General features: G+C 36.6%; 1 protein-coding gene across 4 annotated transcripts in view; it reads right to left on the bottom strand.

Moving 5' to 3' along the window:
• LSAMP (limbic system associated membrane protein) overlaps positions 1–23,604 on the bottom strand; it is a 736,440-nt gene that overhangs the window by 541,808 nt on the left and 171,028 nt on the right. The gene's annotated exons all lie outside the window — the stretch shown is intronic.

Genomic DNA, 23,604 nt, shown 5'->3' with positions numbered 1-23,604 from the left:
AATTCACAATTGAGCAACTGGTAATATATTTATCATCATGGCTTTTATTAAAATAACTCCCATATGTCAGCTTCTTTTGACTTAAAAATTTTGTTTTCTTCATTTTGCTCTTTATAACATCTAAAAGTGACACTGTACCTACGTTTATTGATATGTATGCTAATGCATATATATCATTCCTGTATTAAAAATTTTTGAGAATAAAAGAAGTACTCTTATCTCCCATACATAATACAGTCCATACTCAATGAAAGAATCATATCTTGTACATCTTTTAGAAAACCAGGCAGTAACAGGCATGGAAAACTACAGATTTCATGCATGCCATGGCAATGACTGATTTAGGAACAAGCTAACAAATTTCAGCTTCGTGGGCCTTTATTCCCTACTGATACAGAGAAAATTTAAAAAAAAAACAGATTGTCAAAGTGCAAAATCAATTCTATAGATATAGGATAGTCTTTTTAATAAATGGTTCTCTACCAAGTGGATATTCATAATGAAAAAAAAAATGAATTTAGAATCTATCTCATACCATTCACAGAAATGAATGAAAATTCAATCATAGACCTAAATGTAGGAACTAAAACTACACACATTTTAGAAAAAAAAAAAAACTTGGAATAAATCTTTGTAACTTTGGCCTAGGTGAAAAGTTTTTAAATCTGATACCAAAAGCGCAATTCATAAGAGAAAGAACTTGATAAACTGGACTTATCAAAATTAAAAAAAAAAAAACTTCTGTACTTCAGAATAAGCTGAAATGATGAGCTATAGAGTATAAGAACATATTCGTAAGTGTATATATGTGATAAAGGGCTTACATTCAGAATATATAAAAAAGTTTTATAATGCAATTATAAAATGAACATCCCAATTAAAAATGGGGCATATTATCAAAAAGGATATGCAAATGGCTAAAAAGCACTTGAAAAAGTCAACATTAGGTTTTTAGGTAAGTACAAAGTAAAGCACAGGATACAACCACATACTGACATAAATGGCTATATCAAAAATACAAACATCAATAAATGTTGGCAAGGCTTGGAGAAATTGGAACTGTATATATTGCCAGTGAGAATGTAAAATAGTATACCTACATTGAAAAAGAGTGCAATAATTTCTTAGAAGTTAAATATAAATTTTGTATACAATCCAGCAATTCTAATCCTAGGTATCTAGAGAAGATAATGAAAACACATGTTAACACAAAGAATGGTTCACAAATGTTTACACCACCATTGTTCATAACAGCAGCAAAGTGTACATCAACTGGTGAATGATTAAACATACTGTATGGTATTTCCATATGATGGAATACCATTCTGTCAAAAAAAAGAGTAAAATGCTGAAGCATGCTACAATATGAATGATCCTCAAAAACATGCTAAGTGAAAGAAGGCAAATGCAAAAGACCACATATTGTACAGTTCTATTTATAAGAAATGTACACGAACAGCAAGTATATACAGACAGAAAGTAGACTGGTGACTGTCCAGAGTCTAGAGTGGGAATGGGGATTAACTAAAACGGGAATGAGGGATCGTTTAGGGATGATGGAAATGTTCAAAAACTACCTTGTGGTGATGTTTGCACAACTCTGCACCTTTACTAATAATCACTAAATTCTATGACATATAAGTTCCATGCCATTAAAACTGCTAAAATAAATAAATAGTGCTGACAAGCTTATGTAAGCAGCTTTTACATCTTAGCTTCAATATTACCCCTTCAGAGGGCCTTACCTGGAAATATTAACCAAAGTAGCCCCTTTAGAGTTTCTGTTATTATATCCTGTGGATTTTCAAGTATAGCACTAACACAGACTATAACTCTTATATATGCACTGGAATATTTGTTTATTGCCTTTTCCTCAATTGGAATGTAAGTCCCATGAGGGCAGGGACTTTATTTCTCTCATTTACCATTTTATTTCCACAACTTAGGACAGGACCTGGTACAAAGACATGTTTACCAGCCATTTGTCAAATACATGAATAAATAAATGAATGGACAAATAGATACATGGCTGAGTAAGTGGCTGACCCATATTTTCTAAGCAAATTAGTTTTATGTATTTTTTAGGAGACACAGAAAATAACCTGCCATTCTGAGAGGAAAAAAAAGTGCAAAAGAAGGGAAGCTGTATTTCCTCATGATCAGGAAAGCAGAATCCCTTCCCCAAATCAGGCATCTGAGACTTTATTCCCAAAGAGGACAAACTGCCAGAACTGAGCACAGCCAACTTCCACCTCTCTTTTTCTTTAACCATCCCATTAACAAAGTGATTTTCTCTAGAGTCTAGATCCAATTAAGGGCAAGGGCAGCAGAGAGGAGAACACTGAGTGAAGCAATGTTAAAGACGTTTACGCACATCCCTTTGGGGGATAGAGGAAGCTTTATTGGCATTCCTCCCCCTCCTTCTCTTTCACCCTCCATCCCCCACCTCTTAAAACTCCTTTGCAGAAGGCATCAGGACAAAGAAGCACCCAGCATTCAGCTCAGGAACAGAAAATAAATACACTGGGAATACTCCATGGTCCCTGGCTGAATACAAAGCAGTGATTTAGCAAAGAAGCTGTAGCCTCAATGAGAACAGAGAGCCTGCACTGAACACAGCACCAGGAACAGAAAGAGAGAAAGAGAGAGAGAAAAGCTGAATGTCTTCACCATCTTTCCCTCTTGTGATGTTTCCCACAATAATGAGTTTAAATGCAACTGTAAGTGAAAGAAGAAAGGGAAGAGGAAATGGACTGATAACAATACTGTACAAAAGAATGAAGATTATACCAAGATTTAAAAAAAAAGCATCAGTTTTCTTTAAAATGCAAAATGAGAATGAACTAGGGTCTAAAACAGGTGGCAGAAACAGATGATTTTAAAAGTGAAAATAGAGAAAAATAAGAATATCATTTATCAGTTAGATCAGAATGAATCAGGAATCTATGTTCCATTCATGTTCTGTGGCTACCGACTTCAATTATCTTGTTTGAAGAGTCTGCGCTTCCTTTCCTGTGTATGTGGTGGGGATAATGTTCCCGTCCTCCTTTCCTTCTGCACTAGGGTCTGGGGAGTACCAATTAGGCAAAGTACGTGATGTCTTTAGAACTTTAGAGTGCTAGATAAACAGAATGTGGTTTTGAAGAGGCTATACGTTCTTGGTGCTCAATAAACATTAAATCACACTAAAGTTTTGAGGCCGAGGAAGAGAGAGCAGTTTATAGTTCATTGGGGAAAGATTTAAATTTCATTCCAGTGTTTCTAAGCTAGTGATAAAACACTACTAATTTTCCATAGCCCTAACTTCTCTGAGGGGCAATTATCCGTGGAGAAGAAAAGAATCCGAGAAAGCTCCTACTAATGAAAGCTGAGTGTTTTATACTCGAGTGAGGGACACAGGATGCTGTAGAGTACAGTGGTATGCAGGTAAAAGGTGGAACTCGGAAAAGTACGAGGCAGAAATTGTAAGAACTAGCTAGAGGTTCTCTATACAGATTCAGTCTTACACAGGACAACAGAGGAGGTATTGCAGATAAAATATCACGTTATTCATCCAGTAAAATCTGCAGAACCTAGTACGTCAAATGCCTTAAAAAGAGTCTTAGAAATCCAGGCTTTCCATTCTTCTGATCGATGAAACTCTGTATGCAGCAAATAAGGCTGAGTGCCAGGTTAATACTCCACATATTAAGAAAACTTTGGGGAGTGTGCCATTTTATTATAATTTCATTTCTCCTGTATGCAGACTTCCATTTTTCTTGCCTTTCAAGTAGATTAAATACTGTAAATCACAGCTTTATCGATAGGAAAGGAGGTATTTGCATTACTCTTGAAAATGCTATCCCCAAGAGGCCAACTTCGCTAATGAAAAGAAAGAGAATGGAGTTTGCCAAGCCAAATAAATTGCCTACTGTCGGGGGCTGGGCACTGAGATCTGGTGGTGACACTAGATGTCTACACTGAGATCTGGTGGTGACACTAGATGTCTACAGCTAAAAGCGTCTGTCAGGTCATCAACTCTAGAAATGCAATTATCACCCCAGATCAGCATGAAAGTAATTTCAAACGAATTGCTCACCTTTGTTATTTTCATTGGCCCTACAGGTTTTGCCACCCCATATTTACTCATGTCAAGGGACAAATAGGTGTCCTGTTGTCACTCCCTTCCTTTGGCCATATACAAGGCATAGAATAGAACATAGCAACAAACACACTCCACTCTGTAGCTAGTATTAAAATAAATCATTGAGCACTTTCTACTTGTTCAGCTCTGTTCCAGGCATTACACAGGGAATAGAAAACAAGGCTTCATGGAAATAGCAGTGATCCAGGCCAGGGTCTGCTAATTACTAGTTACTCGACCATAAGAAAGTCATTTATTTTCCCTGGAGTTTTATTTCCTCTTCTTTAAAATGCAAAGAATGTGATATACTTGAGTAAGTGCATCAACACAAGTACTGAAGAGGAGAATACCAGGACCAAGGCATTTGTATAGTCTCCAACCTTTCCTGAGTCTGTGATTTAGGGAGTTTGCATTCTTGTTGAGGATACAAAGCTAAAATGCACAAAACCATTGGCAAATACTGAAGCACAAAATTGTTTGGTATTACCTAGAAGTTCCAAAATAAATAAACAAACAAATAAATAAGGAAAAATAATTAAGGATAGAATAATTAATGGTTTCTTAAAGGAGGAAGAGCTTAAGGTGACTAGAATTTATGCAAATTGAGGGGAAAAAATAAACTATACATCCTGAAGGAAAAGAAAACATTAATATAAAAAAAGTAAATGAAGGCATGTGATATCAGGAAACATTGCTGACAAAAAGAGAGGACGAGTATTACAGAGAGATACACTAAGCCCTGAAGGTTAGATACACTAAAGCCTTTAAAATGGAGGCTGATGGGACATTCACTGAAAGCCAACAATTGCTTATTGAGAAAAGAAAGGAACTGCTGAAGAGCTGTGTTTGCAGAAGAATCCACAGTGGTGAAAATCTAGGTTAGACTGTAAGCTCCATAGTATTTACTGTCCATTGCTGGTACTCAACCCAGTGCCCAGCATAAGTAAGTAAGAATGCAATGCATGCAAAGGCTAAAGTCAGTTATGCGCTAATAAAAGTTTCGAGTAGAGTGGTAGCAGTGAGAATAAAGACGTCCCTTTGCTTAGAGACAGCTCATTAAATTTACCAAGTATAAAGAAAAATAAAAGAAACAAATAATAATAATAATAAATACTGTAACAGCACTGCAGCACAATTGGGAAACCAATTCTGAAATGTATATAGACCTTCTGGGACTGCTCTGTGTCTTCTCTCTTCTTTCTGAGCCCTGGAATCATCATCACCACATTCCTAAATTTAAAGCAACATAGAGCTATCAACATTCTAGTAAGGCTGTATCTTGTAGTGAAGAATGATGAGCCAAATGAGTCCACAGTACAGTGGGGTATGATTGTAATTACTAATCCAGCTCGAGTAAAGAGGTGTGACAAAAGTTTGAAAACAAAGATCCCCTGGGGTTTTTCTTCCAGCACAACCTGAGCTCGGTTTACCCTTTTCATTGTGCCTTCATCTCTTCACTGAAAAGCCTTTCTATTTTTTTCTCTGTATCCTCATTCAAGTTTCACCACAACCCTTAAGACTCAGCTTTTTCATTAAAAATGTCCATAGTAACACATCAGCCCACAGCAATTCTTGAAGGGCCATCTGAGCCACCATTAGTAACATACTGCTTTCATTGTTACTTAATTTCTCATATGTACAAGTTCCTTGATGGGCTAAAACAGTATGATTCCAGATTTTTGTGGAGCCTGAAATATATGTAGTATAATCTTTCTTTTAAAAAAAAATGATAAATGAAGAATTAAAGACAAAGCTTCAGAGTAGTCAGCCCGTGCAAGCCAAGAGCCCTAAAGCTTAAGCTTCACTGTAAACTACTTCTATTGGACATTTATTTAATCTCCATAGAATATCTAGCACAGAGTTATGCATACTAACTACCCATGTTACACTCTTTCCCTTAGCAATTTCATCCAAACTATAGTTTACACTATTCCCTAATAGGAAAACAGTTGATGGTCCTAAGTAACTCAGATCGTTTTCTGAACACCAAATTCTCAGACTAACCTGCCAGTGGGCAACTCTCCTTGAATATAAGTGGACCTGATGTAGAATGGTCTGCAAACTTTCTAAATAAGAAGATCCTTTTATCAACAAATTTTCTTACCTCTTTGTAATTGAGGAATTGTCCAGTAAAAAAAAAAAAACATACATTCAGAAAATCTTTAACACATTTTGCATTATAATAGAGTCTACTGAAAAACAGTAGTTTATTTACATGTGAGATATAGAATGTCTACACATAATCCTTAAGTAATGAATGGACATTTGGACACTGTGCAATGATTCTGTTGCTGCCTAAGAGACTCGGGCTTGGGAACTCAGTGCCTAAACCTTTCCTCTTGGGAATAAGATTGAATGAAACTGAGACTTTATCCACAAGGAATTAACTCTGACATATTTAGGACTTCACTGGATAATTCTTCGGATCACTGGTCATTATCTTTTAACAAGCTCCATTTTTATTTTAGCATCCACGGATTTTCCGTTGGGAAACTGTGACATTCTTGGGAATATTTTCAGCTTTACACACAGATAACCCACTTTGAAATGGGGCTATCTGTGTTTTACTGAAATCCTGACACCCGATCCTTCCCTAGTCTGCTTGCCCCTAAGCTGTTTCTGTCTTTTTCCTTTCTCCCTTTCTGTTTGCTTGGATTTTCTGAGCTCTTTCAAAAATACTACCCAAAATGCCACATTATATACTGAAAAGTCACCTGGTTCCACAGACAAAGCTGTGCATCAATGCCTCTTTCACTGTAAATACTGCTAAGGCAATGACAAAGTAATTGGCTAAGTACTGCCAGCCCCACAGGAAAGAGGCTGGTTTCATACCCTGGTAATTGCTATTTATAAATTTTAACAGTTGAACTTTTAGGTTAATTTAAGTCATTTTACAAAAAAAAAAGGATGAAATAAGGAAACATACATACAAAAACTAAGATAGCAAAAATGCTGAAGTTAGTGAGAGAGACTGGGTTCAGCAGGAGGTGGAAGCCTGGTTTACCTACATACACTGATGGATGTCATTTGTTGGTTGATGTCATATTAAGTGGCAGCAGAGGCTATCTGAATTGTAAGAGCAGAAAATCAGACATTTACGTTCTGCTGCTTCATTATTTATGGAGAAGGCACTTGATATGAAAAGTAAGGGAATGATACAAACAAACCATTCCTCAATTTAACTGCATTCCTACCAGCAGTGTAGGAGGGTTCCCCTTTATCCACAGCCTCTTTAGCATTTATTGTTTGTGGACTTTTAAATGATGGCCATTCTGACTGGTGTGAGGTGATACCTCATTGTAGTTTTGATTTGCATTTCTCTGATAATTAGTGATATTGAGCATTTTTTCATGTGCCTATTGCTCATTTGTATGTCTTCATTGGAGAATTGTTTGCTTAGGTCTTCTGCTCATTTTTGGATTAGGTTGTTGGCTTTTTTCTTATTAAGTTGTATGAGCTACTTATATAAATTCTGGAAATTAAGCCCTTGTCAGTCCCACCTTTTGTAAATATTTTCTCCCATTCTGTAGGTTGTTTTTTTGTTTTGCTTATGGTTTCCTTTGCTATGCAAAAGCTTATAAGTTTAATTAGGTCCCATTAGTTTATTTTTGCTTTTATTTCTATTGCTTGGGTAGACTGCCCTAAGCGAACATTGCTGAAATGTATGTTGGATAATGTTTTGCCTATGTTTTCTTCTAAAAGGTTTATAGTATGTTTAAGTTTGGTGCAGCCATACTGGAAAACAGTATGGAGATTCTTCAAAAGACTAAAAATAGACTTACCATTTTATCCAGCAATCCCACTCCTGGGCATATATCCAGAGGGAACCTTAATTCAAAAAGATGCATGCACCCCAATATTCATAGCAGCACTATTTACAATAGTCAAGACATGGAAACAACCTAAATGTCAATTGACAGATGACTGGATAAAGAAGCTGTGGTATATTTATACAATAGAATACTACTCAGCCATAAAAAATAATAAAATAATGCCATTTGCAGCAACATGGTTGGACTTGGAGAATGTCATTCTAAGTGAAGTAAGCCAGAAAGAAAAAGAAAAATACCACATTATATCACTTATCCTGGAATCTTAAAAAAAAAGACAAACTTTTTTTCAGAACAGAAACAGACTCACAGACATAGAAAGCAAACTTATGGTTACCAGGGAGGGAAAGGGGTGGAAAGGGATAGATTGGGAGTTTGAGATTTGCAGATACTAACTACTATATATAAAATAGATAAACAATAAGTTTATACTGTATAGCACAGGGAACTATATTCAGTATCTTGTGGTAACTTATGGTTAAAAAGAATATGAAAATGAATATATGTATTTTCCTATATGACTGAAGTATTGTGCTGTACACCAGAAATTGACATAACATTGTAAACTGACTATATTTCAATAAAAATATATTAAAAAAAAAAAGAATAACTGACTCACCCATAAGCAAAGTCCACAGCCACTGCTACTCACTCCCTTTCTACTGAAGACAAGCAGAGAGGAGGTTCTTACATCAAATAGGTGAGGAGATGACTGAGACTTTTCAGAGCTCAGAGGGAGCCAGGACTGGAGAGATTCAAGGGCTGGGATATCTAAGGCCTCGATATAGGAGGAGAGCCACAATATGGATTTGGAGGTAGCATCATGTTTTCCTCAAGTAAACAAGGTAACAATTTGAGCCATGCCAACCAAGAATTTGAGGATGAAGATTTGAAAGGTTAACATAAAAATTCTTGTTTTCATAATTTTCAAATTCAGATGGCAGAAGATAGCCACAGGGTGAACTTCAGGCAGAATTTTGTTAACATGTGTGCTGAAGTAACAGAGGTGGTTGGGAGATGTAAACAGTGAGGCCACCATTTGACTTGATCAAACTTCTATCTCCATGAAGCTGGATGAACATAAAAAAGTATCTTTTCTGAGACCAGATTTTATTTTGATATTCTCCCATATAGAAAGCTACAACACCTAAATAGATATTCTGTTTTAATGAAACACAGCCCCTCTCTTTTGACATGTTTGAAAATTTTCCAGTGGGAAGAAAGTGGTAAAGCTATGAATTTTAAAACTCATTGAAAAATGATTAGAGAAGCCATTTCTGAATGGAATTCTTTACAAGCAATCAAAGTTATAAAGGAATACCAGCAAAAAAATAAACATACACAAAATAAACTAGAGTAGAAATTCAGAACATCACAAATGGAATATTTATGGTAGCAGAGATATGAGAAATCAGCTTCAACCTTCTACTACACAAAGCATTTTTCTTTTTAACAACTTTTCTCAGTAGTGGTTACCTGGACCCTGCTTAAATACTAAAATGACTAAAACTTTACTTCTTTACAAGGAAATCTATTCCACTCGGCAGAAAAGAAAATGACATTTACAAAATAAATACACATATACCTATAGAAATACATATACAGTTGACCCCTGAATGTGTTTGAACTGCATGGGGCCATTATACTTGGATTTTTTCAATAGTGAACAGTACAGTACTACATGATTCTTGGTTGATTGAATCTGCAGGTGCAGATACAGAGGAACCATGTACAAAGAGGCAGGTTTTCTATGGAGCTGAGGTCCAGCACCCCCAACACACTGTTCAGTGGTCAACTGTATATAGTCATCCCTAGGTATCCACAGAGAATTGGTTCCAGGACCCCCCACAAGTACCAAAATCCACAGATGTTCAAGTTCCTTATATAAAATGGTGTAATATTTGCATGTAACCCACAGACATGTTCCCATATATTTTAAATCATCTGTAGATTACTTAGAATACCTAATACTATGTAAATAGTTGTAAATACAATGTAAATGCTATGTAAATAGTTGTCATGCTCTGGTAAATTCAAGTTCTGCTTTTCAGAAATTTTTTCTGGAATTTTTTAAAAAATATTTTCAATCCACAATAAGCTGAATCCATGGATGCAGAACACACGAATATGGAGAGCCAACTGGAATTGTAGATTCTTTTTATTTTATTCTTGTAATAACCTCTGGGATAAGAAGGTAAATAATATAATTACCATTCTTATTTTATAAATAAAGATGTTGAGGCCCAGTAGGGACAATCGATTTGCCCATCTTTCCAAAGCTGGTAATTGGTAGAGGTAATTTTTGGAGCTAGGTTTCCTGGCTCAGAAGCTGTGTGATTTCCGTTATGCCATTAAAATACATGTTCATCTTTGTAAAATCATTCAAGCTGATCTGCTTATTTAAATTACATTCTGTTTAAATTATAAACTACCGTAAGTTCTTTGCTTTTCTTTTTTCTTTTTTTTTCATTTTTCTTTTTCTTTTCTTTTTTTTTTTTTGGAATGAAGTAGGGTATAAACACACAAATCTATGAATAACATTCCTTTATATAGAGAGCTGCAATTTGCCTCCCTATAGCTTGCACCAATTTTCACCTTATAATCTTGTCAATAAAGAAAATCCTTTTATCTTGTGTCATGCACTTGATAGAAAGTTTGCTTCCTGTGTTTTTATTCAAATATTGAACATGGCCAAAGATAGACAGAGAATCCTCTACTACCATCAATCGGTTTCTTCAGCAATGATGATTCAATCAAATGGAAAAATTCTAGCTCATTATGGACCAATAAATCTATCAGGAGAAACCTGTCAAAATACAGATACTTAGAATGAATGGCATTTCCCTGATCTACCAGTTTGGAATTTTGTTTGTTTTAAAGAAATGTATTTACCATGCTATAATTTGTTCCCAGGGAACCCCTGTTGTGGGTGATCACTGCTTGTTTTGTAAATATTCTAGCATTTATATTTTTGTTGTTGGCAGTGGTGATTTAATATTATTTTCCCCTTTTATTTATAACTAGGACAATATTGTGTGCCACCAATACTGTGAAAAAGTTTGTTTTCTACAGTTATTTAAATGTTAGCAATAGTATTTCTATAATCACTCTATCAAGTTATTTTTATTTTAGTGACCTAGGTTTCATACATATGAGACTTATAATTGAACTTGTTTCTATTACCCTAATCATTTCCTCACAAGCCTTGAGTCTTTAACATTGAAAAGGGTACAAAAGCATAATTATGATCATTTTATTTGATAAACAAATTGAAATTTAATTTAAATTCTTATTCTTCCCTTACAGTGGCCATTTTCTCATCTTCTTTATGAAGGCTTGTTAACAAATCACTAGATCTTTTGGTGACTGAGAATGAAAGAAAACAGAAATTTAGTCTAGAATTGAGATCACAAATACAGAGAATTAACTTTAATTTTTTAAAGTTATTTCTCACTCAGCTAAGATTAATTTCTAAAAGTAGAAAAAAATATAAGATTTTACTTTACTTTTTAGGGACTATATGATAACCAATATATAATAGAAACAAGAAATAGAAAGTCTGATTTCTCTTACAAATAATCTTAGCATTTGCATAATGATTAATTAAAAATAAAGCATATTAACTAAAATCAGTTAAGAAAGTCATCATGTGATGCTTCTTCTATATTTTATATGTTCACATCCTTGATAACCCAGAAAATCTGGTTTTCTGCAATAAACTTCCCTGATCATTAGTGCATCAAATTAATTAGGTTCCTATTAAAGTGTGCTGTGACCCAAGTTCATAATAATATTCACATTTTGTGTATGGAAAATTTATGTACATATAAAATGCAAATGCATCCTCTTACTTTTTTATATAATTATAAATATATGCTGAATAAATTAAAAATAAAATAAAAATCTTGTGTTTAAGCTCATCTAAACAATATAGATTAAGTACATTTGTGAAACAAATTGTTCACACAACAGGTTCTATATAAATAAATACTCTTTTTTTTTAGAAGAACTATATTTTGAGTTGTTTTATTTTTATACAAGGATTAGGGATTAATGCAAAAATATTTTTGTTTCCTATGGTATGACATTTATAAGATAATGTAGGAGTTTTTTTTTAATTTGAGCATATCATCATCCCATTTATACTAACATGCATTCCTTCTGATGCACTCAACTATATTCAAAAACATAGTATCACTTTACCAGGCCAACTTCTTTGTTTAAGAGGCAAGTAGGCATTATACCCATTTTAGAGTTGAGACTATGCGAGCTAATTCCCAACTTTTTACAGACAACAGTTTTAATGGCACTGAAGTCTAAATCTCTTGATATTCAGTCTAGAAGTTTCTGTAATCTAGTAACATTCTATAGACTTTAGGCAGTTCCTGGTCATAGTGATGATATTAGATATTAGTTCATCAGATTAGAGTCACCAGAGAGAGACAGAAGAATAGAGGTCAAAAAGAGAGTCCAAGAAAAATCCATTCATCTGCTAAGTTAATGATTCAGCAATAGAAAATGCTGATCCTAAGATATGCTCATGCAAATGCATCATGAACATACAGAAGACGACAGCAATCTTCGGTTATCCTAAAATGAAGATCAGCCATAAACTGGTAGCCATATGTGACTCAAACCACATAAAATAAACAGCCTTGATATAGATATACCAGAATGAGGTCAGATCGAAGAAGCACAAAAATTGAAAATAAGAAAACTGATTATTTTTCCCAATCAGTGTTTTCACATGTAGACATTTGGCTATTCATGACACAATGTTGAACCGCATCACTTTCGCTGGTATCTTTTGCTCCTTAACAGGGTACTGCGGCAAATAGTAGCATGACTAAAGCACAAATTTAGAAAGGATGTCGTCAGCTTTGGATAACTTTACAATACAGACATTCAATATAGAAATACATCATCAAAAATCATAATGGAATAAATATTAATGCATTATTGTGTGACAAGCTGGGTTGTATTTTTCCTCTGACATAATATCAATAATGCCTTTGTGTATTACTGCAAGACATACAAAAGGGAATTTGGGATTATTACAAAGGGCACTGTACATTCAACTTGGTATTTCTCTGGACTGAGTAATGAATCCTACACTGCAAAACTCAGGTAGGCATCATTGTTCAGTGTGTATAAGTACTTTGAGTCAAATGCATGTGAGTGATCTGCCCCTTGCTTCATTCCGCAAGAAAGTAGAATAGATGATGTGAATATACCTGTGCCACAAAAACAATTCTGCTCCCAAATCACCAACTTAGTCCCTGAAAGCCCACGGCCACCACTAGAGGGAGAAAGCCTCAGCAGCTCCCTGGAGGTATACCCCTTCCCTTACAGCTACCTGCGAGGCTGAGCTCTTCATACACTGGAAATGCCTCGGAAATGCCTCACTTCAGGAGCACTGAGTGACTCTAAGCTCTGTCAGAAACTGCTAATCTATCCAAGGAAGGAGTATACTTTGTATGGGCCCCTGGGACTGAAGTTTTGGGATTATCTTAAAATTTGTCTGTCTCTAGAAAGCTGTGCTTGAAAAGAGTAGCTACAATGAGAAATCATGTATTTCTAGCCAGTATTTCTAGCCAGATACCCTCATTCACCCCACCAATGATCAAAAAAGAATCAATCTCTAATTTTACCACTATGCCTTCTTCATCACATTCACAGTAACTCCAGGGGTGGTTAATTTTACTACTAACATATTTTGCATGATTCATCCATGTCTCCTTCAAATTTGTTTCCTCTTTTAAAAATCAACTTCTCCTCTGCTTGATTTATAGTATGACCTGTTCAGTCATCTGTTCAGTTCAGTCTCTCAGCAAGTATTTATCTGAGCATCTATCAGTACTAAGCTACATTCTGGGATGAAAATGTAAAGTAGATAAGGCCTTTGATGGGCTAATAGTACATCTGAAGCAATGTGAATATAATTTTTTAAGTGTAGTAAATGCTACATTGAGGTATGCATATACTGCAGTAATCCCACTTCTGGGTATATATCTGAAGGAAATGGAATCAGTATCTCCAAGAGATATCTGTGCTCTTGTATTCTTAGTAGCACTGCTCAGAATAGCCAAGATATGGAAACAACCTAAGCATTCACTGATCTATAAACAGATAAAGAAAATGTGAGACCTATATCTATTTACACTCACAATGGAATATTATTCAGCTATAAAAAAGAAAATGCTGCCATCTGTGATATTGTGGATGAACCTGGAGGACATTATGCCAAATGAAAAGCTAGACAGAGAAAGACAAATTCTGCATGCTCTCACTTATATGCAGAATCTGAAAAAGTCAAAGTCATAGAGGCAGAAAGTAGAATGGTGATTACCAAGGGCTTGAGTGGTGGCAGAAATGGGGAGATGTTGGTCAAAGGGTACAAACTTTCAGTTATAAGATGACTAAGTTCTGGGGATCGCAAGTATAGCATGGTGACTACAGTTAATAATGTTGCCTTGTATATTTGAAGTTAGCTAGGAGGAGAGTAAATCTGGGTGTTCTCACTACACACACAAAAAGATAACGATGTGAGATGAATATGTTAATTAACTTGATTTTAGTATTCATTTCACAACGTATACATATATCAAAGCTTCTCATTGTACACCCTAAGTATATAAATTTTTGTTTGTCAACTATATCTAAATTAAGCTTTGGGGTGGGGTTGGGAGGAAGGGATGCAGAGGGGCTATCAGCAACAATAAATAGGGTACTTAGCCCATTCTGGGAAAATTAGGAAAGATTACCTGAATTAGCACCAGAACTATCCTTGAACCTAGGAAGTAGCCTAGCAAAGAAGTATGGTGGGAGGGGTGGAGTGGAAGAAGAGGAGTTCCCAGGGAGAGAAAGCACCATGAAGAAAGGTAAGAGCCAGCACTGTGTGCACACACACACTCACTCACATGCTCATGAGCACAGGCTATAAGTGGCTCTGAATTAGTGGACACAATGAGGTAGCAGATCATGGAGAGTTTTCCAAGCTAAGGACCTCTGGCTTTATGTTGCAGATGATGGGAAGCCTTTGAAGGATCTGGCAACACTTCTAGATTGATACTGGAAAAAAACAACAGGCCTGGGACAGTCAGGTGAGCTCGGGTCCATGGTTCTGCTAACTACCTGGAATCTGGAAGGTCTAAGTAGACTAAAGATGCAATCCAGTAATGTTATCTACAGCAGAGAGAAGCAAGTAGTATCCATTTCTACTTCATTCCAGACCTTTGTCTCCATGTTTACCACACAAAGCTGGACCAGGTTTAGCGATCCTGAACTTATACAGCAAGAGTTTTAAAAGATGGGGCTCAGTGCTCTGAGATATATCTCCATGTCACCCCTTAGTTACAATAACTTTGACACGGGGCTTCAGTTCGAGAAATTATATCCCTGTCTTTTACTCCTTGACTAAGTTACCTACCTTGGTAATATGTCTGGGGAATAGCCTTTATTATAAGGACTCTGCCTTGCGTAAGCCAGCCCTTAGCCCAAAGACTGTGTTCTTTCTTTAAGCCTCAGCCTTGAGACTGAGTCTTTACCATGAGCTGAAAGACCACCCAGTAATACCTGCCTGCCTCCCTGTGGGACCCACTGAAAGCCACTGATCTGTTACTTTCCCCTCACTGTGCTCTGCCCTTTACTTGGTGTAACATGTTGTAGCTCCCTTGGCTCCACCACCCACTTTCTAAGAAAAGCTTCATGAGGCCTTGTTCTGCGTGTCCCACCAGAAACTCTCCAGGCACCTGCCACAGGGCTTATCATGTTGTGCCTCCACCATTCCAAGAGACATGGATAGATCTATGTCCAGTTCCTTCCAGTTTACCACCATCAGTCCCAACTGTCAGACCAAAGTAATGTTTGTACAAATTAGAAAATAAAATTCTACCTTCCTCAAAGACTTGTATACAATTTGCAGTGTCTTCCATGTGCAGAGTGCCCTTTGAGTCTGTGCAAAGGAAAGTCTGCCAACTGAAAGCAGAGATTTGGCCCACAACCTCACTGTAGCCATCCTGGTCAGGGTCTCTAAAAGGGACAACTCATAGGAGACTTGACCAGGCAGAAGGTCATAAGTAACAATTAGAAGGCAGCAGAGTTTCAGGACCCAAGACCAGTACTGACTGGGTCAAAGGGCTGAGAATTCAGATAAGAAATCTAACAGCAGAGGTATCAGAAGCAAGAGGGAAAGTAATTAAAAACAAACAAACAAAAAGTTGCTGAGGCCAGGAGATCCCTGCCAAATACAAAAATGGCTTTGCGAATATGACACGATGGAGGCTGCAAGAAAAGAAAATCCATTTGGTTAAGACAGTGAACATGGGAAAGATACAGCAGTTCCCAAAAAAGTCCTCCTTGATCAGCACTACCTGGATGATCCTCCACAGGTAAGTTCAGCTTTGATTTTCAGGGATGAGAAAGAGAAGAGAGAGGAGACGAATGAGAGAGGAGAGAAGAGATGAGAGAAGAGAAGAAAAGGGGAAGGATGGGGAAAGAGGGGGAGAGAGGAAGAGAGGGGAAGGGAGAGGGAGAGACATATTAAGCATCATTTTGGGGGGCGGGGTAAAACGTGGCACATCATGGTATAACATCAACATGAAGAAGATGATTTCAGTGGTCCTCTGGAATAAAGACTTTCACAGGAATGAGAATTAAGAGACATGAATTCTAGTTTTCAAATTGTCACTCACATCTTTAGACAACCAATTAAATGTTTTTCTTCTCAGTTATATCCCTTTAAAATGAGATGGCAGACTGCTTAATCTCCAAGATCTTTCCTAGTCTAAATTTCTACAAATTTATTCTATAGTAATTAACAAAATCTGAAGCAAAGTGCTTTCTTCTGTGAAGGTTAATCACTCATTATCTAGAGACTGTTTTGATTACAGGTGACTACAAAAAAGTGTTTGCTCACCCTGCACTCCTGATAACAAACTCAGCTATACTCTAAGATATGGATGACTTTAAAGGACTTGAAATAAAATGGTACAAACATCTTAGAGCAAATGACCAACCTTGACCACAGAAATAAAAATAAAAGGCTTATTTTATTAAGTCTTCTAATTTTCTAAAAGTTATTTCCTACTGTGAATGTAATGACAATAATCTTATTAAGATCTTGCATTTTATACCATTTTATAGTTTACAAAACACTTGGATGCATAATATCTCATTTGATCATAAAAAGAGCTTGTGTAGTAGGCCAACTAACTGTCAGTTACACTGATTTAATAGACCAGTTTATTTCAAGCTATTTAGATCTTGGTCTTCTAAGTCAGTCCTCTGTATCCATGGATTCCACATCCATGGATCCAACCAACTGCAGACTGAAAATATTTGGAAGAAAAATTCCAGAAAGTTCCAAAAAGCAAAGCTTGAATTTGCCAGAGCACTGGCAACTATTTACATAGCATTTACATTTTATTTACAACTATTTACATAGCATTTACATTGTATTAGGTATTCTAAGTAATCGAGAGATGATTTAAAGTATACTGGGGTATATGCATATGTTATATGCAAATACTACGCCATTTTATATAAGGGATTTGAGCATCTGCAGATTTTGGTATTTAAGGAGGGGCTTGGAACCAATCCCCTGCAGTTACGGAGGGAAGACTACTTGTTGAACATTCTGAACTTATTATATCCTTGATAAAAAACTCTCTGACATAAACACTTGTCTATAAGTTTTAGCTAAAGACTGATCACCATGTAAAGCTGAGATGAATTCTACAACCATGTAGCTATTATTTTCTAAATCATTTTTGTGGCAAATATGACAATGTAAGTACACAGAAGTAAGCCTGTTTGAAAAAGACTGAAGACACTTTCCTTGCCTAAATATAGTCTGTTTTTTCCCATCAAAAAAAAAACTACCTAAAACTGTTTTGTATCTTTTGTGTCTTGTTTAATATAAATGAAAGAGAGAACACAAGACAACAGGATTAAAAAAAAATTGAACTTTAATGCTATTCCAATAGATATTATGTAAATATGCATCCATATTAAAATAAAGTCACTCCATTACCCATGACATTGGAAAGATGAGATTGTGTAGTAAAGAAATAGATCTATGATGATCTCTTTTCTCTCTTCCAATTGAATTTGTACATCTTTGCTGTTGAAATATTTCCCAAACCACACAACCTGACTATAATTTTTACTACCTATCAAGTAAGCGTTGCCCCTGAACAAGGTTTGTAAAAGAGATTTTTCAACAAGTAAAGCAGCAGTTCACAACTCTGTACATATCAGAATCATTTTTTTTAAACACCTTTGTCCAAGCCCAACCCCAAACTAATTAAATCAGGATACTGAAAGTAGGGATATGTAGCTTCATTATTTTTTAAAAGGTCCCCTGTAGAGAGTAATGTGTGGCCATGGCCGTGGACTCTCTAAAGCAGCATTTCTCCAACTTTAGTATGTTTATGAATCACTTGGGATCTTGATAAAATGCAGATTCTGATTCAGTAGATCTGGAACAGACCCTGAGATTTTGGATTTTAACAAGTGACTCTACAATACTGAAGATGCTCATCTGCAGAACACATTTATGGAAGCAAGTGACGGTGGTTCTCAAAGTGTGGCCCCATACCTCAGCATGAGCACAATCTGAGGACTTGCCACAAATGCAAACTTCAGCCCCTAGCAGAGAACTACTGAATCAGAAACTCTGAAGGCAAGGGCCAAGTAACCTGTTTTTTAATGAGCACTCCAGGTAATTTGGATACACCTTCAAGTTTGAGAAACACTGTCTGAAAAAAAGAGTTCCCTAAAGTCTAAATAACTGGCTACATGTGGTTGGAAAACCACAAACACTTTATGCTTGTGTAGCAGTTTATAGTTCACCAAACGGAACTACTTTATCTCTTGTGAGCTCTTTACTAAAGCTCACAAAACAAACTAAACTGAACAAAACTAAAGCTCAAAATATTTCAGAGATTTTCTCAAAGTCATATAGCATGCAAGGATAGATCCAAAATTAGAGCCCAGCTCTTCTAAGTTGTACAAACTAACAGGTAGGACATTCACAAACGAACAGGGCAAAGGGCTATAAGCCTTAAGTAGTGGCCTGAAAGGGAGGGCTCTCTAGGGCTCAAGTGATGACAGTGAGGGGGACAGCACACAGACAACCTCCCATCAGGTGAGTCCCAGCTACTTGTACTTGGAGCTCTCAGAGACCATAGCAAAATGCACTAATCCTTCTTTTGCCTGAGTTTACTATTATGTTGAAGCAGCTTCAAGAAACACAGATGTTTAACTCTCACCAACTGATTTAGTAGATGAGTCAGTCATCTTTGGTTGTTTGCTCCACAATTCGACAAATAAGTCATTCAAAGTCAAATTACATAGAACCAATCACTCTAATATGTGCTGTAAGTGTGTAGTGTTTCATACTTACAGAAACACCAATCATCACAGTTTGTATTTGTCACATGAGACTGGTCTGTTCTGTTCCCCAGAACATAAATGACAGCAAGTGATACAAGTACATAAACATCTTTCAAAAATGGATATAATATGTCATATTCCTAGACAATATATAGCATGCTTTACTCCATTATTCACCAAATATATTTGATAAAGAATTTAATGGGTAATGAATGATCCTTAAAGTATCAGTCATAACCTATAAATTCTGATTACCTTTAGTGATTTAATTACAGAAAAAGAAAACTTCATAACTGTCACAAACTCTCCCTGTAGACTACCATGCCCACAAAGTTTGTTTTCAAATAGTAAGTTATAAGTGGTAGAAAAACACATATTGTGTCAGGAGTTTGTCTGATTGTTGACAGTTCCTTTGTGAATGTAGGCGTGCCAGATGCTTTATAGAAAAGAAGCCATTTTTCCTTTGAAACTTGCACAAAATTTTTACATTTTACTGTCAAATAATCATAGCTTTTGTATTGTTTCTTCTTTTTCCCCTACTGTAGAAACAAATAAGGAAATAAAGACCAAGAATTTTTGAAAAACTAAAAATTTAACTATTTTAAACTTAGGTATTTAGTTTCTTATACCTAACACTTCTTAGGTACATTTATACTTAAATGGGAAAAATGCTATCACTATAAAAGGTATTACAATATCCTGAAAACATCAAATAGGGTCAGAATTGTGAAATAAATGCAATTTCAATACCTCAAATTTAAAATATTTAAAGTTACAACATGGGTGTGGAGCCTCTGCATTTTATCATATATGCACTTAAGCAACATGTCCAAATAGGCATATACATGTATTTTTACAAAGTTACTTTATGAGCAGATATATTGGGATCAATTATTTTATAATTATTTTTTCCAGACATTTGCTGCTCATATTGAAAATATAGTCAGTGAGACTGTTAAAAATGAAATTTTAAAGGTTGGATTGGAACACTATTTCCACTTTTCCCTTAACTTATCAGTAAAGCAATGCGGTTTCAACCTGCCAAGATTAACCAGGAAGTGAAACTCTATGGGAGCTCATGTACAAGGATAGGGGGTTGGAAGGACCAGTGCTAGAAACCTGCCCAGTAACTGATGAACTCCTACACTTGGTGGGGTAGGGGAGTGGCAGTGAGGCAGGTGGGCCCTGTTCAGAAAAGCAACTGAGTCTTCCTTACAAGTAAAGTCCTGTGGTTAGATGTGTCTCATACTTTACGGTGTTACAAATGTAAATACAGATTCTGGTTCTATAGATTTAGAAAGGTGCCCCAGGTGCTGCTGCTGCCGCCACTGGTCTATGAATCACACTGATCTTTTGCCTTTGAGATGGAAGATGGTGCTGCGGTTTTCTTTATCTTTTAAAGAATCTCATAAAGGGGCTCATAAACATCTAGGATCTCTTCTGGGAAACAACAGGGTTAGGTTGGGACACATGAGATTCTCTTTCCATCTAGTTTTGTCACCTTCAGTCTATAGTCTTTCTTTTTTTCCCCCAAAAGGCAGAAATGACAGAGCAAGACCCCAAGGCTAGTATACTCTCTCCTCTCAAGATGCACATTTCCATGAATGACCATAATTACCCAAAAGTAAGAATCAATTGCCCCCCAAAAAACACTTGTTTCATGGAACCTGCATGGTGAAGGTAAATGTTTTGGGGACAGTCAGTCAAAGTCCCATCACTGGACCACCAGAATTTCAAACCCCCCTTGCCTCTTGTTGCCATTTCAGATAATTCAGGCCACAGACTCACTGAGGGAGGATCCTTTCCCTCTTGCCATTTCACTTTCTCAGTGCCAAACAGCTACTGTGGCTTCCAAAGAATCAAATTCTCCTTCCTCTCCTCCCCTGGAAGCTCATGCTCCCAGTGAAATGTCACAAATAAAGTGGAAGCAAGCCTTTCCCAGGCTAGACTTGTAAGCAGACAGCAAGAGTGCCATTCTTTACCAGGAAACTGACCCACAGAGCTTACTGGACTCAGTTAAAGAGATTGAGGTCAGCTAAGAAAACAAAGGGAACTCTTTTCATAGTTACTCCTGATAGAGCTCCACCAACCCAGAAGCAAAGACTTGTCCAAGGCAAAGGAAGTGAAAAAGAGGGCACATTAGGTGAGGTCCAGGAAAGCAATGGACTCTCACAGGTGGCTTCTTTGCATGCTCTGTTTGTCTATCTTCTTTCCCAGAGAATAACTGTTTCTGTATTTATTCTCTGTTCTTACTACCTGCCCCCCCATTTCCACACTGAAATGTCTACTAAAAAGTAATGCTTTAAAAACTCCATTTCTTTTGAGCCACAAACACATAGAAGCATGCAAATATCATAGAGATAAATGGGTAATAAGAGTGCCTCTCAAAGACATAGACTTCTATGCATATAAAGTGTGAAAATATAAGAATACCTTTTTCCTTCTGAATTAACATTTAGATACTTATCTAACCCTTTGATGACTATAGCTTAAGATATAGGTGATGCTGACTTAGAAAGGCCTTACAAAGTTCATGAACATTGACACAGAAACTTATACATCCCAGGTACTCACTTTTCCCATATTCAGTCTTATAGTCAGTGAAAACAAATCTTTCCAGGGATAGCATAAATTTACAAAGAGTGCTTCACTTGCAAAGGGTTAATGGTGTTAGGGAATGTGAATGCTAGCAGTTGAGATGGCATGCTTATGTGTTTGCAAAAACATTTTCTGCATCATGTCCAAATCTGTTTGCAAATAGATAAATTACTCTATAAATCTTATTACTCCATATGGATAAATCACACATGCAGGTTTTACAGGACTGGAGAGCTAGGAGGGAAAATATACTTTGGATAGTAGGATTTAGGGATTCACAATACTAAGGAAATGAAGAAAGGAGTACTTACATATTAGGATTTTCTTGGTTTTTACAGTCTACAGAAACACACACACACCCCCCCCACAACAGGCACAACACACGCACATTCCTCTCTAACAAGGCGAGAGATCCCAAAGCAGGACACTGTGACAGCCAACCAAATTTATTTCTGAGAAAAGGAAAGAAAACTTTGCTGCTGTAGGCAGCTCTGCTACAGAACTGCTCCCTGATGCCCCAGGGTTTATGCACTATCAGCTCCTTGCACACAGATTAGAGGTTTACCTTCTATTGGACACTGCTTTTTATTGCCACAACAAGCAATATTACCTAGATAGACAGACTGACACTAGGTCATTTTATTTGGATGAAATGAGATTTTAAAGGCTCTCCAAGGAGAACATTTTCTCTTATTCTATTTACTTATTTATTTAAGTACCTGATAGAAATTCAGGAAAGCTCTAAAAAAAAGGACAAGGGGTACATACAATGGGTGGAGAGGGGAGAGAAAGAAGAGACACAGAAAAACAAGCTTGGAGCTTTTGAGAAATACAATCACAGCTAGGTTTCATCTGAGTTTCTCCAGCTCACTGTCCCTTATAGGGGTCAAACTCCCAAGGACTTGGTACTCTTCCTTTCCAAATTTCAATCCCAAATTATATTTCAGAGCTTGGCAGAGCTGCACAGAGATAAAATTTTGAGGTCAATAATCAATTTGAAATATCCATTTTATGCCAGGTTAATGCTTTCCTAACCTCTGTGCTTAACACTCTTATTCTTAAATATCAGTGATTTGGCAAATTCCTTTTTCTCCCCCCTTCTCTTCATTCTTGTGTTGATTTCTATCCACATTCCAGAAAAGGCTCAGTAGCCAACCAAAGTTCTAAGATTGATTTATTGCCCTGGATGTCAATTAGAAAATCCTTACTGAAAGTCTCCTATCCGAACCACTGCTGGGGCAGAGTGAGAGCCTTGATGTGCGTAGGTATTATCACACACACACACACATACACACATACCCCAAGGATAATGCAATACTGTGTACCACTCTCGGGGAGCCATAATTTAACAACTCTTCTTTCCCAATTAAGGAACCCCAACAAAACTCTTAAGTGCAAAGCATCTGTGATTACAAAAGCAAGAACACTGCCCAAATGTCACCAACAGCATAGCTGAAATTAGGCTTTCTCAGTAAGAAAAACAAGATCCTAAGAACCAAACAACGTTTAACCAACCCTGCTGATCCCTGACAGGGAACAAAATCCCCTTGAAATTTGTTGGCAGATACCTTGGCCAGTCGACGGTAAAAGGCATACGAGCGCGCGCTTGTGTACACACACACACACACACACACACACACACACACACACCCCACA

Source organism: Vicugna pacos, chromosome 1 (genome assembly GCF_048564905.1).
Source record: "Vicugna pacos chromosome 1, VicPac4, whole genome shotgun sequence".
Lineage (NCBI taxonomy): Eukaryota > Metazoa > Chordata > Mammalia > Artiodactyla > Camelidae > Vicugna > Vicugna pacos.
This window is presented reverse-complemented; position numbering and strand designations above follow the sequence as displayed.